The sequence below is a fragment of the Capricornis sumatraensis genome, chromosome 7 (genome assembly GCF_032405125.1).
Source record: "Capricornis sumatraensis isolate serow.1 chromosome 7, serow.2, whole genome shotgun sequence".
NCBI lineage: Eukaryota > Metazoa > Chordata > Mammalia > Artiodactyla > Bovidae > Capricornis > Capricornis sumatraensis.
In genome coordinates this window covers 30,000,001-30,015,711 of record NC_091075.1, presented here as the reverse complement: position 1 = coordinate 30,015,711, position 15,711 = coordinate 30,000,001, and positions in this window count along the sequence as shown.

The window sequence follows — 15,711 nt, the reverse complement described above, 5'->3', positions numbered from 1 at the left end:
TTATTTATTTATTTATTTGAAATTTCAATAATGTTTTATTTTATTTTTTTTTTGATTTACAATATTTTATTGGTTTTGCCATACATCAACATGAATCCACCATGGGTGTACACGTGTTCCCCATCCTGAACCCCCCTCCCACGTCCCTCCCCGTACCATCCCTCTGAGTCATCCTAGTGCACCAGCCCCAAGCATCCTGTATCCTGCATCGAACCTGGACTGGCAATTCGTTTCATATATGATATTATACATGTTTCAATACCATTCTCCCAAATCGAGTGACCCTCTCCCTCTCCCACAGAGTCCAAAAGACTGTTTTATACATCTGTGTCTCTTTTGCTGTCTCTCAAACAGGGTTATTGCTACCATCTTTCTAAATTCCATAATTGTGCGTTAGTATACTGTATCAGTGTTTTTCTTTCTGGCTTACGTCACTCTGTATAATAGGCTCCAGTTTCATTCATCTCATCAGAACGGATTCAAATGTATTCTTTTTAATGGCTGAGTAATACTCCATTGTACCACAGCTATCTTATCCATTCATCTGCTGATGGACATCTAGGTTGCTTCCATGTCCTGGCTATTATAAACAGTGCGGTGATGAACATTGGGGTACACATGTCTCTTTCAATTCTGGTTTCCTCGGTGTGTATGCCTAGCAGTGGGATTGCTGGGTCATAAGGCAGTTCTATTTCCAGGTTTGATATCAGATTGATTATATTCTTGGCACCCAAAGATGGAGAAGCTCCCTACAGTCAACAAAAACAAGACCAGGAGCTGACTGTGGCTCAGATCACGAACTCCTTATTGCCAAATTCAGACTCAAATTGAAGAAAGTAGGGAAAACCACTAGACCATTCAGGTATGACCTAAATCAAATCCCTTATGATTATACAGTGGAAGTGAGAAATAGATTTATGGGCCTAGATCTGATAGATAGAGTGCCTGATGAATTATGGACAGAGGCTCATGACATTGTACAGGAGACAGGGATCAAGACCATCCCTATGGAAAAGAAATGCAAAAAAGCAAAATGGCTGTCTGGGGAAGCCTTACAAAAAGCTGTGAAAAGAAGAGAAGTGAAAAGCAAAGGAGAAAAGGAAAGATATAAGCATCTGAAAGCAGAGTTCCAAAGAATAGCAAGAAGAGATAAGAAAGCCTTCTTCAGTGATCAATGCAAAGAAATAGACGAAAACAACAGAATGGGACTAGAGATCTCTTCAAGAAAATTAGAGATACCAAGGGAAAATTTCATGCAAAGATGGGCTCAATAAAGGACAGAAATGGTATGGACCTAACAGAAGCAGAAGATATTAAGAAGAGGTGGCAAGAATACACAGAAGAACTGTACAAAAAAGATCTTCATGACACAGATAATCATGATGATGTGATCACTAACTAGAGCCAGGCATCAGGAAATGTGAAGTCAAATGGGCCTTAGAAAGCATCACTATGAACAAAGCTAGTGGAGGTGATGGAATTCCAGTTGAGCTATTTCATATCCTGAAAGATGATGCTGTGAAAGTGCTACACTCAATATGCCAGCAAATTTGGAAAACTCAGCAGTGGCCACAGGGCTGGAAAAGGTAAATTTCATTCCAATTCCAAAGAAAGGCAATGCCAAAGAATGCTCAAACTACCACACAATTGCACTCATCTCACACTCTAGTAAAGTAATGCTCAAAATTCTCCAAGCCAGGCTTCAGCAATACATGAACCATGAACTCCCTGATGTTCAGGCTGGTTTTAGAAAAGGCAGAGGAACCAAACATCAAATTGCCAACATCTGCTGGATCATGGAAAAAGCAAGAGAGTTCCAGAAAAACATCTATTTCTGCTTTATTAACTATGCCAAAGCCTTTGACTGTGTGGATCACAATAAACTGTGGACAATTCTGAAAGAGATGGGAATACCAGACCACCTGACCTGCCTCTTGAGAAATCTGTATGCAGGTCAGGAAGCAACAGTTAGAACTGGACATGGAACAACAGACTGCTTCCAAATAGGAAAAGGAGTACGTCAAGGCTGTATATTGTCACCCTGTTTATTTAACTTCTATGCAGAGTACATCATGAGAAATGCTGGACTGGAAGAAACATAAGCTGGAATAAAGATTGCCAGGAGAAATATCAATCACCTCAGATATGCAGATGACACCACCCTTATGGCAGAAAGCAAAGAGGAACTAAAGAGCCTCTTGATGAAAGTGAAAGAGGAGAGTGAAAAAGTTGGCTTAAAGCTCAACATTCAGAAAACCAAGATGATGGCATCCACTCCCATCACTTCATGGGAAATAGATGGGGAAACAGTGCAAACAGTGTCAGACTTTTTTGGGGGGGCTTCAAAATCAGTGCAGATGGCGACTGCAGCCATGAAATTAAAAGACGCTTACTCCATGGAAGAAAAGTTATTACCAACCTAGATTGTATATTCAAAAGCAGAGACATTACTTTGCCAACTAAGGTCCGTCTAGTCAAGGCTATTGTTTTTCCTGTGGTCATGTATGGATGTGAGTGTTGGACTGTGAGGAAGGCTGAGTGCCGAAGAATTGATGCTTTCAAACTGTGGTGTTGGAGAAGACTCTTGAGAGTCCCTTGGACTGCAAGGAGATCCAACCAGTCCATTCTGAAGGAGATCAACCCTGGGATTTCTTTGGAAGGAATGATTCTAAGGCTGAAGCTCCAGTACTTTGGCCACCTCATGCGAAGAGTTGACTCATTGGAAAAGACTCTGATGCTTGAAAGGAATGGGGGCAGGAGGATAAGGGGACGACCAAGGATGAGATGGATGGATGGCCTCACAGACTCGTAGGATGTGAGTCTGAGTGAACTCCAGGAGATGGTGATGGACAGGGAGGCCTGGCGTGCTGCAATTCATGAAGTCACAAAGAGTCAGACATGACTGAGCAACTGAACTGAACTGAAGGAATCTCTACACTGTTCTCCATAGTGGCTGTACTAGCTTGCATTTCCACCAACAGGGTAGAGGTTTCCCTTTTCTCCACACCTCTCCAGCATTTATTGCTTGTAGACTTTTGGATCGCAGCCATTCTGACTGGCATGAAATGGTACCTCACTGTGGTTTTGATTTGCATTTCTCTGATAATGAGTGATGTTGGGCATCTTCTCATGTGTTTGTTAGCCATCTGTATGTCTTAGAGAAATGTCTGTTAGTTCTTTGGCCCATATTTTTTTTAGTTTTTAAAAATTTTTTATTTTATATTGGACTGTAGTTGATTTACAATGTATAGGTGTACAGCAAAGTATTTCAGTTATATATATAGATATATCTATTCTTTTTCAAATTATTTTCCCATTTAGGTTATTATGGAATATTGGCATAGGCAAATACCTATAACATCCAAGTTCTCCATTTATTTATTATTATTATATATATATATTTTTTTACTTTACAATATTGTATTGGTTTTGCCACACATCAACATGAATCTGCCACAGGTGTACATGTGTTTCCAACCCCAAACCTCCCTCCCACCTCCCCCCCCACATGCACCATCCCTCTGGGTCATCCCAGTACGCCAGCCCCAAGCATCCTGCACCCTGCATCGAACCTAGACTGGCGATTCATTTCTTATATGATATTATACACATATCAATGCCATTCTCCCAAATAATTTTTGATTGGATCATTTATTTTTCTGGAATTGAGATGCAGGTGTTGCTTGTATATTTTTGAGATTAGCTGTTTGTCAGTTTCTTCATTTGCTATTATTTTCTTCCATTCTGAAGGCTGTCTTTCACCTTGCTTATAGTTTCCTTTGCTGTGCAGAAGCTTTTAATTTTAATTAGGTCCCATTTTCTTATTTTTGCTTTTATTTCCAATATTCTGGGAGGTGGGTCATAGAGGATCCTGCTGTGATTTATGTCAGAGAGTGTTTTGTCTATGTTTTCCTCTAGGAGTTTTATAGTTTCTGTTCTTATGTTTAGATCTTTAATCCATTTTGAGTTTATTTTTGTGTATGGTGTTAGAAAGTGTTCTAGTTTCATTCTTTTTTTTTTTTAGGTAGTTTCATTCTTTTATAAGTGGTTGACCAGTTTTCCCAGCACCACTTGTTAAAGAGGTTGTCTTTTCTCCATTGTATATTCTTGCCTCCTTTGTCAAAGATAAGGTGTCCATAGGTGTGTGGGTTTATCTCTGGGCTTCTATTTTGTTCCACTGATCTATATTTCTGTCTTTGTGCCAGTACCATACTGTCTTGATGACTGTGGCTTTGTAGTAGAGCCTGAAGTCAGGCAGGTTGATTCCTCCAGTTCCATTCTTCTTTCTCAAGATTGCTTTGGCTATTCGAGGTTTTTTGTATTTCCATGCAAATTGTGAAAGTATTTGTTCTAGCTCTGTGCAAAATACCTTTGATAGCTTGATAGGGATTGCATTGAATCTATAGATTGCTTTGGGTAGTGTACTCATTTTCACTATATTGATTCTTCTGATCCATGAACATGGTATGTTTCTCTATCTATTAGTGATCTATTAATCTATTAATCTATTAATAGATCTAATATTAAATAGATCTATTAATCTATTTGATTTCTTTCACCAGTGTTTTATAGTTTTCTATATACAGGTCTTTAGTTTCTTTAGGTAGATATATCCTATTTTCTTCTTTTCGTTTCAATGGCGAATGCAATTGTTTCCTTAATTTCTTTTTCTACTTTCTCATTATTAGTGTATAGGAATGCAAGGGATTTCTGTGTGTTGATTTTATATCCTGCAACTTTACTATATTCATTGATTAGCCCTAGTAATTTTCTGGTGGAGTCTTTAGGGTTTTCTATGTAGAGGATCATGTCATCTGCAAACAGTGAGAGTCTGACTTCTTCTTTTCCAATTTGGAAACCTTTTATTTCTTTTTCTGCTCTTATTGCTGTGGCCAAAACTTCCAAAACTGTGTTGAATAGTAGTGGTGAAAGTGGGCACCCTTGTCTTGTTTCTGACTTTAGAGGAATGCTTTCAATTTTTCACCATTGAGGATAATGTTTGCTGTGGGTTGTCATATATAGCTTCACATAAATCTATGCATGGAGGGTTTCACAGGGAAAATAAAGAAAGTGCTTGCAGATTATTCTAGGCCTTTGATTCAACCCCAGATTTACATAAATTTAAAGACAGAATACATCTTTGAAATCACTCATCTTCTCCTTTATCTATCAGAAAAGAAAAGTGAGGCTTCTTTATGTTAGTCTTATCAAAGGCCAATGGGACACTTGGTTAAAAAAAAAAAAAAAATGAGGCTAAGTGTCCCAGCTCCCAAATTCCATTCAGTGTTTTTCCATTTACACAATGTACTCAGCAACTTTGCATTTTTTGCTCCTATAACCTTAACCATGTGAAATCTTGGGTATGAGAAATTATAATATTTCAATGTAATAATGATATATATCATGTTTTGTTTTTAATGTACTATACAGTGTACCAGGCAATTTATATCAATTTATTCTGAATTATTCAAAAAAAGTTTGATTGAATGCAAGTAAAACCCTTCACAAAACCTTAGAGAATGACTCATGAGTCTAAAATTTTGAAGACAATCTTGCAAAGCCTAACTTTAGGAAATATAGTAGTTAGAACATTCCAAAGTTGCAGTTCCATTTCTGCATTCTCTATTTCTGCTTCTTTTTTCATACAAAATCTGTTTTATCTCATGCTGCCCATTTTTCTCTGTAAAATTTTTCACTTCTGCTTTCCATGAATTTGACAGGATAGAAAACTTTGAACAGTTGTAGATCTGTCAACCCACTGATAGCTTCAAAGATCAAAAACCAAATTCGTGAACTTTTCTGTCTTTCTGTCTCTGTTTCTGTCTCTCTTTCTCTCTCTCTCTCTCATTTTTTAAATTAATGAGTAAGAGAATTTGATTGTATTCTTTCACAAACTGCAATGAAGTTTTTATTAAATCCTACACAGTTCAGCTGATACCTCTAAAAACAACAATGCACAGGACCATGCACATGCATGAGAGTGCAGACACACACACACACACACCCCCCACACAGTTTGCCTAACAAAATAGTTCCTTAAGGGGCCATGTCTTACGTTTCTTTAATATCTTCTAAAATCCTGTCCACACTCTTGATGATGAATAAATAATATTCTTCTTGGCTGAATTGTCTGTGGTTGTCTTGAATTTTCATGCAATCTGTGTCCCTAAATTACTCCCTCAGTGATTAAACATAGTTTTCTTCAGTTTCTGAAATAATCCAAAAGTATGTGACAAGTGCCACTCTCTTTGCAGTTTAACATTTTCAGATGGGAAATGATTTGAAAATGAGTTTGAAATAATGTTAAGAATCATTCCCTTTGTTTCCAGACAGTGTTGTACAATGAAACAACAAACTAAAGACAGCAGTTTACTTCTTCTAATATTAATAGCAACCGTAAGGAAATTATTGGAATTCTCTGCTCTCAATTTCCTCATCCAGCACCAAACTTGTAAAACGGTAGAAGGAGATGGAAGGAGGTGAAATAGGCAAGATGCTTCCAACCATGTTCTGTCAATTCCAAGGCCGTATGGAACTCAGAGATTTCTGGGAGAACCATAATGTCTACCTGGGGGTATGGGGAGGAGATTGAAAAGAGTGGGGCTTTTATTCCCTCAGAATCTAACCAGAGAATTCCATTTTATATTGGCTGTTGTCAAGTTTAGATACTGGAATTCTGTGATATACTTTTCTTTGACAAGTTGTACTGCCATTTTAAAAAAAGTAGAAATAATGATATTTCAGCTCTTAAATTGTATGATATTGCTGACAGATTGTCATTTATGGTCTCTCAGGAGTTAAAAGAACAGTCTGCTTCTCTTTACAGCTCACATTTTCCAGTTCCTGCAGAGAGTCCTAACTGCCCTCGTGGCACCCAGGAGAAAGTCCCCATCTTAGAGCCCTTGCAGTATGGAAAAGGCCTGATGTTCACCCTGATGAACGACTCACAGTTTCCTGGTATCTCTCTCATCAAATGCAACTAGTGTCAGATTTGACCTATTCCAGTTTTATTTATTTCATGGGCTAAACACCCAGAAGCTGAAGAAAAAATAAAAGGGAAGGCTTAAATTTATACCGAAAATCAAAATCACATGTTTGAGAATTATTGCTTAAGGGGACAAATGTGACTTTGTAAATTTTTAAAAATTTGTTTTACTTATGATTGATTTTCTTTTTCTTGTCAAAGATGAAGAGGGGTGGCCTCTGTTTTCAGCCATAGCTCACTACTGTCTAAGTATGAATTATAATCAATTAAAACCACTGGTCATTCTTATTTAAAATTCAATTAAAAGAGTTCTCATAAAAATATAAAAAGACATTTTTTTCTTTTTTTTAATTTTTATTTTATATTAGAGTACAGTTGATTAACAATTTTTTGCTAGTTTGAGGTGTAGAGCAAAATGATTCAATTATACATATACATGTATCTGTTCTTTTTCAAATTCTTTTCCCAGTTTGATTGTTACAGAATATTGAGCAGTTTCCTTTGCTGTACATTTGGTCATCCATTTCAATATAGGCATATATACAGGTCAATCCCAAACACTCTAACTGTCCTCCCCCTACCCCACCCTTCCCCCTGGTAACCATAAACTCATAACAAGAGACACCTTAAGCAATCTTAATGAAATACAGTTACGCGTGGCCTTCCCTGTGCCAGCTAAATAATCTTGTCAAAATAGGAAAAAAAAACAGTACAAGTAAAATATGTACTTTTATAAATTCTCAGTGAATAGAGACAATCATAACTACCAATCCTCTTTCCTCAATGCTGACATGATTTTGTTTAATTTTGTTGAGGTCGTTGCTAAGATCACTTGTCTATATTTTAGAGATAAGCTTCCACAAAATAGAAATAAAAGAAGAGAAAAGAAAAAATAGAGAAAGCAAGAAAAGAGTGAAAGAGGCAAGGGAAGAAGACAAAGAGAAAGGGGGAAAAAGAGAGAAAAAGGAAAGAAAAAAGTGTAGACAACTCTCTTCTACTGCTTTTGAAATTATCCATAATTCTTCAGTTATGCCTTTCAGGCCCCTCTGTCCATGGGATTTCCCAGGCAGGAATACTGGAGTGGGTTGCGATTTCCTTCTCCAGGGGATCTTCCTGACCCAGGGATTGAACCTGGGTCTCAAGCATTGCAGGCAGATTCTTTACCATTTGAGCTACAGGGAAGACCCTGTTATCACTGATAGTGGGTTGAAATTAAGATTCTTGCCTCTTCAGTATAATTTATTTGGGAAAGAAATTGAAAATTAAAATAAGCCTTCATATACATGGATTCAACTTTGAATTTCTATATTTGAAATCCATGAGTGCCAAACTGGTGGACTTTGAGGAAACAGAATGGAAAACCAAAGGCACACTGTGCTATGCAACTTGAACATCTGCAGATGTGGTTAATTGTAGGGGTCCAGAAACAATCCCTCACAGATATGGAGGGGTGACTGTATCTAAATAATAAGTTAATGTTTAATAACTCACATAAAATTCAAATATTTTCTCAACCAAGTTTTATTTATCCTTTGATTTTTAAGAGCATTTGTTTGGGAAGGTTGGGAGGAGAGATTCTTCTTTGGTCTCTTACTAGTTCATCCTGTATTACTTAAAGTACTTCACATTTTCCCTACTTCAAAGTTTAGCATACATGAATATCACCTAGTGAACTGTTAAAAAAATGTCAATTTGAACTTCAGCTCCAGATAATGTCTCAGCCAAACTTGAGTATGATTCTAGAATTCACCTTTTTAGGAAACAGCCTATATCATTTTAATGAAAACAGTAAATAGACCATAATTTGGAAAATATTGCCAAATTTCTTTATCTTTTGAATTATTTTAAATTGTCTTATAAGAATTTACATTTCTCCTGATCCGACTCCTTTAAGAATATCCTATCTATTCTATAATATCCTGTCCTATCTAAGCCTACTCTATATTGAAGCTTCTGAGATCAGTTACCCTAAAGTCTAAATTGTTTATCTGACTATACATTCATTTCTATGTGTATTATAAATTCCAAGATGATTCCAAGATGGCTTCAGCAGTACATGAACCGTGAACTTCCAGATGTTCAAACTGGTTTTAGAAAAGGCAGAGGAACCAGAGACCAAATTGCCAACATCTGCTGGATCAAAGAATAAGGAAAAGAGTTCCAGAAAAACATCTATTTCTGCTTTATTGACTATGCCAAAGCCTTTAACTGTGTGGATCACAATAAACTGTGGAAAATTCAGAAAGAGTTGGGAATACCAGACCACCTAACCTGCCTCTTAAGAAACCTATATGCCGGTCAGGAAGCAACAGTTAGAACTGGACATGGAACAACAGACTGGTTCCAAATAGGAAAAGGAGTACTTCAAGGCTGTATATTGTCATCCTGCTTATTTAACATCTATACAGAGTACATCATGAGAAACGCTGGGCTGGAAGAAGCACAAGCTGGAATCAAGATTCCCGGGAGAAATATCAATAACCTCAGATATGCAGATGACACCACCCTTATGGCAGAAAGTGAAGAGGAACTAAAAAGCCTCTTGATGAAAGTGAAAGAGGAGAGTGAAAAAGTTGGCTTAAAGCTCAACATTCAGAAAACGAAGATCATGCCAACTGGTCCCATCGCTTCATGGGAAATAGATGGGGAAACAGTGGAAACAGTGTCAGACTTTTATTTTTTGGGGCTCCAAAATCACTGCAGATGCTGACTGCAGCCATGAATTAAAAGATGCTTACTCCTTGGAAGGAAAGTTATGACCAACCTAGGTAGCATATTCAAAAGCAGAGACATTACTTTGCCAACAAATGTCTGTCTAGTCAAAGCTATGGTTTTTCCAGTGGTATGTATGGATGTGAGAGTTGAACTGTGAAGAAAGCTGAGCACTGAAGAATTGATGCTTTTGAATTGTGGTGTTGGAGAAGACTCTTGAGTGTCCTTTGGACAGCAAGGAGATCCAACTTGTCCATTCTAAAGGATATCAGTCCTGGAATTTCTTTGGGAGGACTGATGCTAAAGCTGAAACTCCAATACTTTGGCCACCCCATGCGTAGAGTTGACTCATTGGAAAAGACCCTGATGCTGGGAGGGATTGGGGGCAGGAGGAGAAGGGGACGACGAAGGATGAGATGGCTGGATAGTGTCACTGACTCAATGGGCATGAGTTTGGGTGAAGTCTGGGAGTTAGTGATGGACAGGGAGTCCTGGCATGCTGCAATTAATGGGGTCACACAGAGTCAGACACAACTGAGTGACTGAACTGAACTGAACTGAACTGAAAGGTTAGTTTCCAATTCTTCCAACTTGCAAATTAATTTAGTGATGATAAAAATATGACATCACTACATTTCTCCTGTGTGCTGTCTCTGAGATGTGATAAGAATAACTGCTATGTTATGAGCTGGGCATCCTTCTGAGAACTTTACCTGTACTGATATACTGAATTCCAATCATAGCGTTTTTATGTAACAGCTATCAGTCTCTATTTTAGAAATAAGGAAGCTGAGATTCCAAGAAGTTAAACTAATGAATTGAGTCTCAGAGCCAAATTTATTCACTGATTCCTAAAATGTCTGTGTTCACTCTTACTATCTCCTGTTTGACTACTTTCAATCTACTTGATTCATGGACCTAACATTCCAGGTTCCTATGCAATATTGTTCTTCATAGCATTGTGCTTTATTTCCACCTCCAGATATATCCACAACTGAGCATCACTTCCATTTTGGCTCAGCCTCTTCATTTCTTCTGGAGCTTTTTCCTGCTTTTCTCCAGTAGCATAATGGACACCTACCAACCTGGGGGATTCATCTTTCAGTGTCATACTTTCTTGCTTTTTCATACTATTCATGGGGTTCTCAAGGCAATGCAAGTACAGTCAGATGGGCTGTAAAGCTTCTAACTACCATGCTGTATGGCTTGTCAGTGATCATATATGGGTTGTGTGGTCAAATGTAAACTTCATATGAATTGTTTCTATTGAATTATTTTGATTTATCAAATTCAACAGATACAATTGTGACTTTTATTTACCTAATGACTATTTAGGAATAGCCTAAATACTTATCTCATAGTTATCAAAGACCAAATAAGTTTCTATGTAGAGAGGAGATAAGTATATACATATACATTTAGTATCAACCCAAAGAAAAGCATTTTATGAAAAATAACAATATTTCAAAAGAATTCTTCCATATCATCTCAGTTCAGTGTTCAGAAGAAATCATTTGATTGAACAAAGACACAATAAGATGTTAATGACAAAGAAACACACACCACTTGTCTCCTTTCTTTACACGCATTGCATGTTCAAAGAAAAACTTGTTAGCCAAAGAAATGGATGTCATTTTTCTAAAACTTGCATTTCATTTATAAAAATAGTTTTATAATCTCACAATACTTGTTTTTGACCTAAAGAAAAAGCATTTTTATTTATTTGAAATTGCCTTAGCACAAAAATATAATGTGGGTTAATCTTCAAATCTAAATCACTGTTAATTTTATAAAGATAGCTGTCATACAGAAAAAAAATGACTGTTACAGGTGTTCGTCTTCAGAACCAAATATAAATTACAGCTCTAATCTCTTTGGAGATTCACTTTTCATATACTTGAAGTGCTTCATTATGCAACATTAGTTTGTTATAAACACCTCATTGTTCTGTCTTGCAACCATATGCGCTGAAGACAACTCTCTCACTCAAAGTAAATTATGTGAGAATGGAAAGAAAATTATTTTCTCTTAATAAAAGTTAGAACATAAAGCTGTATGTTGGCCTATATAAAAATAGCTGACAGTGACTTGAGAATCTTTAAAATAAGTGTGTTTTCCTGAAATACCACTTTCTTTTTTAAGAGAGAGAGAAGGATTCTAAATAAGAATGAATTTTCAGTTAGAATTTAGGAAATACACTGTCTAATTATATGTACACTAGACTGGAGTCTATGATCCTAAAGGAATTTTTCTTTCTTTTTTTTTTTTTTTTTTACTTTAAGAAGTTTTATTAAACCTGTGTTTATGAGGTAGTACAGAAATATTTGAGAAAATAATATAACAGTGTTATATTGTTGATGGGGACTTTCCTGGTGATCCAGTGGTTAAGAAACCACCTTGCAGTGCAGGGGATGCAAGTTTGATCCCTGGCTGAGGAATTAATATCTCACATGCCAGGGAGCAAATAAGCCTGTATGCCACAACTACTGAGCCTGTGCAACACAACTAGAGAGTCCATGCACCACAACAAAAAGATGCCCCATGACACAGCAAATACCCCATGTGCTGCAACTAGGACCCAGCACAGCCAAATAAGTCAATACGTAAATAAATATTAAAAATACATTGGTGATGAAAAACTTAATCAATAGTCAATTATCTAAGAAAGAATTGGAAAATTTTATTTGAGCCAACCTGAGGATAATTGGAAAAGACACTGATGCTGGTGTCATCTCAAATATGCAGATGACACCACCCTTCTGGCAGAAAGTGAAGAGGAACTAAATAGCCTCTTGATGAAAGTGCAAGAGGAGAGTGAAAAAGCTGGCTTAAAAGTCAACATTCAAAAAACAAAGATCATGGCATCCAGTCCCATCACTTCATGGGAAATAGATGGGGAAACAATGGAAACAGTGACAGACTTTATTTTCCTGGGCTCCAAAATCACTGCAAATGGTGACTGTAGCTATGAAATTAGAAGAAGCTTGCTCCTTGGAGGAAAAGCTATGACCAACCTAGACAGCATGTTGAAAAGTAGAGACATTACTTTGCTGACAAAGGCCCATATAGTCAAATCTATGGTTTTTCCAATAGTCCTGTATAGATGTGAGAGTTGGACCACAAAGAAAGATGAGTGCCGAAGAACTGATGCTTTTAAACTGTGGTGTTGGAGAAGACTCTTGATAGTCCCTTGGACTGCAGGGAAATCAAACCAGTCAATCCTCAAAAAATCAGTCCTGAATATTCATTGGAAGGACTAATGCTGAAGCTGAAACTCCAATACTTTGGCCACCTGATGCAAAGAAGTGACTCATTGGAAAAGACCCTCATGCTAGGAAAGATTGAAGGCAGGAGGAGAAGGGGACAACAGAAGATAAGATGATTGGATGGCATCACCAACTTGATGGACATGAGTTTGAGCAAGCTCCGGGAGTTAGTAAATGACAGGGAAGCCTGGTGTGCCGCAGTCCATGGGGTCATAAAGAGTCAAACCCGACTGAGCAACTGAACTAACTGAGATTTATAACGTGGAAGACAGTCTTCCAAAAATCTCTGAGAATTATTCTCCCCATTAGAGATAAAAGCATGGCTGTAAAAGTTTTGAGACAAAAGATTATGTATCAAATGATGTATTAATAGTTTACACAATCCTGACCTGAACTTACAGAGCAAGTAGTGGGTCAGGGGTCATTGTGACTTCTTACAAGATTAAGAAAGGAGGTTATCTCCTGAGGAGTTGTGACCCTTTATGAGATTAAGAATGAACGTTATCTCCTAAGGAGGTCTAGTTAATGCAGATGCACAGTAACCACTAAAGATGAGGGAGGAGACCCAAATAGGTGAGGAAGAGTTTTGTGTTTAAATTTTTTCTTTTCTTTCCACAAAATATGAATTTTATTCCACTGATTTTATAGAATGGGAGAATAGGTTAACCACATATGATTGATAATCATTCTGATAAACCTTTTCTTTTGAATTTGTTTGCCCTAAAAAATATATAAAACTGTTACTATTGTATGGAAGCATCTGCTTTTATTACACAGTTGTAACCACAACTGTACCAGGAGCTAGGGTTTAGGTCTGGTGCCTGGAACTTATTGAGGAGGAAGCTTATGAAGGGTTATGGTTACATGCCCAGGGACAGAGAACCAGGCAAGATCGCTGGCTCAGAACATTGTTCATATGGATGGATCATCAAGTTCTCCTACTTGAGGCTAAGTTACAAATATAAAAATGAGACAAAATTTGAGGTAAGAAGCATTAATGCTTAATGGAAGAGATATAATAGCAACTGAGGTGAAAATAAAATAAACATTCTAAAACTGACCCAGTTAGCTCATAGTGTCTCTTATCCAAAAGATGTTTGCGACAAATTACAGTTTTCTTTTGTTTTCTTTTGTTTTGTTTTTAATATGAGGAGGCTCGAATGCACCATTATCAGACCCATTGGTTAGCAAGTCCTTTCAAATATAAGTACACAAAACTATTAAAGCAAGATACCGTCTTTTCATTACTGATTAGTTGATTGCTTTGTGGTCTTAGGAGCCTCCAAGATCCTCAGGATCCTCTTCATTTAAATCTTTTTGCAGGGTCCTGCATCCTCCAAACTCTAAGAAGGTGTCCCCCAAAAGTACCAAGATAGATACATCTTTTTTGTTTGTTTGTTTGTTTTTTTCATTTGAAATGTAAGACAATTTACAGTAGTAAAGTGAATCTAGGAGTTGCTTCCCATAGCCAATCTTTGATGATTTGAAGTTCCTCCCTAGTAAGCTATATTTTTCCAATACTTAAGTATTCCCATATAGCACACCTAAAGGTTATGATGTACAGCATGGATGATCATTGAGTGAATTTTGATTTATATTTAAATGGGGTAGATTGCTAGTGTGTGGTAATCTTAAGACTGTGTCTATAGTGGACAACTTTATCAAGCCTTAATTTGATTTGATTTTCAGTATTTTAGTATTTTTATAAAAAGGAAAATGTTTAGTAACACAAAAAAAACCTTTTTCTTTTTAAAACCCAAAATTTTATTTTAGTACCATTATTGTTTGCCAGTGTCTATTCTAAATAATAGTTGCTTAAAATGTTATATTGGTGAGAATTGAAGACATTATTACACATAGGAAGTAGAATTTGATTAATTAAAATCTCCCTCAGTTTGACCCATAGTTAGAATACATCATATGAGTTAAAATACATAGGTATAACACAAACATTTATTTATACTATTGGTTTGAAAAATTACTATGCTATACAAGAAATATATGTTATTAATTATAGAATAAGAAAATAAGCAATAAGATAAAAAGTAAAATCAACAGTAATTGTTTACAATACAGAAATAATCAGAAGTTAATATTATATTTGATTCAAAATGATTTCCGGTTAGTTATATGTTCTGTAACCTAGATCTACAGATTTAATTTCACTTTATTCTATTAAAATAGATTTCTACATTCTGAAAAGACAGTTTGTTTTACTGAGAAGCAAAGAGCAGGATAATAAAAATAATACTTATATATAAAACTAAGATTCTGAAAGCATAATTAAATGAGCCCATCCTATTATTTTAGTCCTACATGGTCTGTTATGCCTTACCCAAGAAAAAACAAGGTAAATCTACTGTCCTAATTGCTTCACCAAAATGTCCAGTTTGTTTAATATGTCATATAATTTCCTCTAATGCATTTAGCAGAATTTATATCAAACATTGGACTAAATACATCAAAGCAGTTTGTTTCCCTTGGGTTTTTGAGTCTTTTTAAAACTTTTTTGTTTTCTTAAACTAATTCTATTTTACTTTAATTTTAAAAATATTTACTTAATATATTCTCACAAGATGGCAAGGAAACCTTGTTTAAATTTCTCTAGAATTTTAGGACTCTTTATTTACTAGCAAAGTAAGGCCAATATTATACAATTATCATATAAACAATGGTATGTAGAGAAAAAATAATTACTAAGTAATCAAAATTAGTTTAAAATGTACCATATATTAACTTTTGATTAAA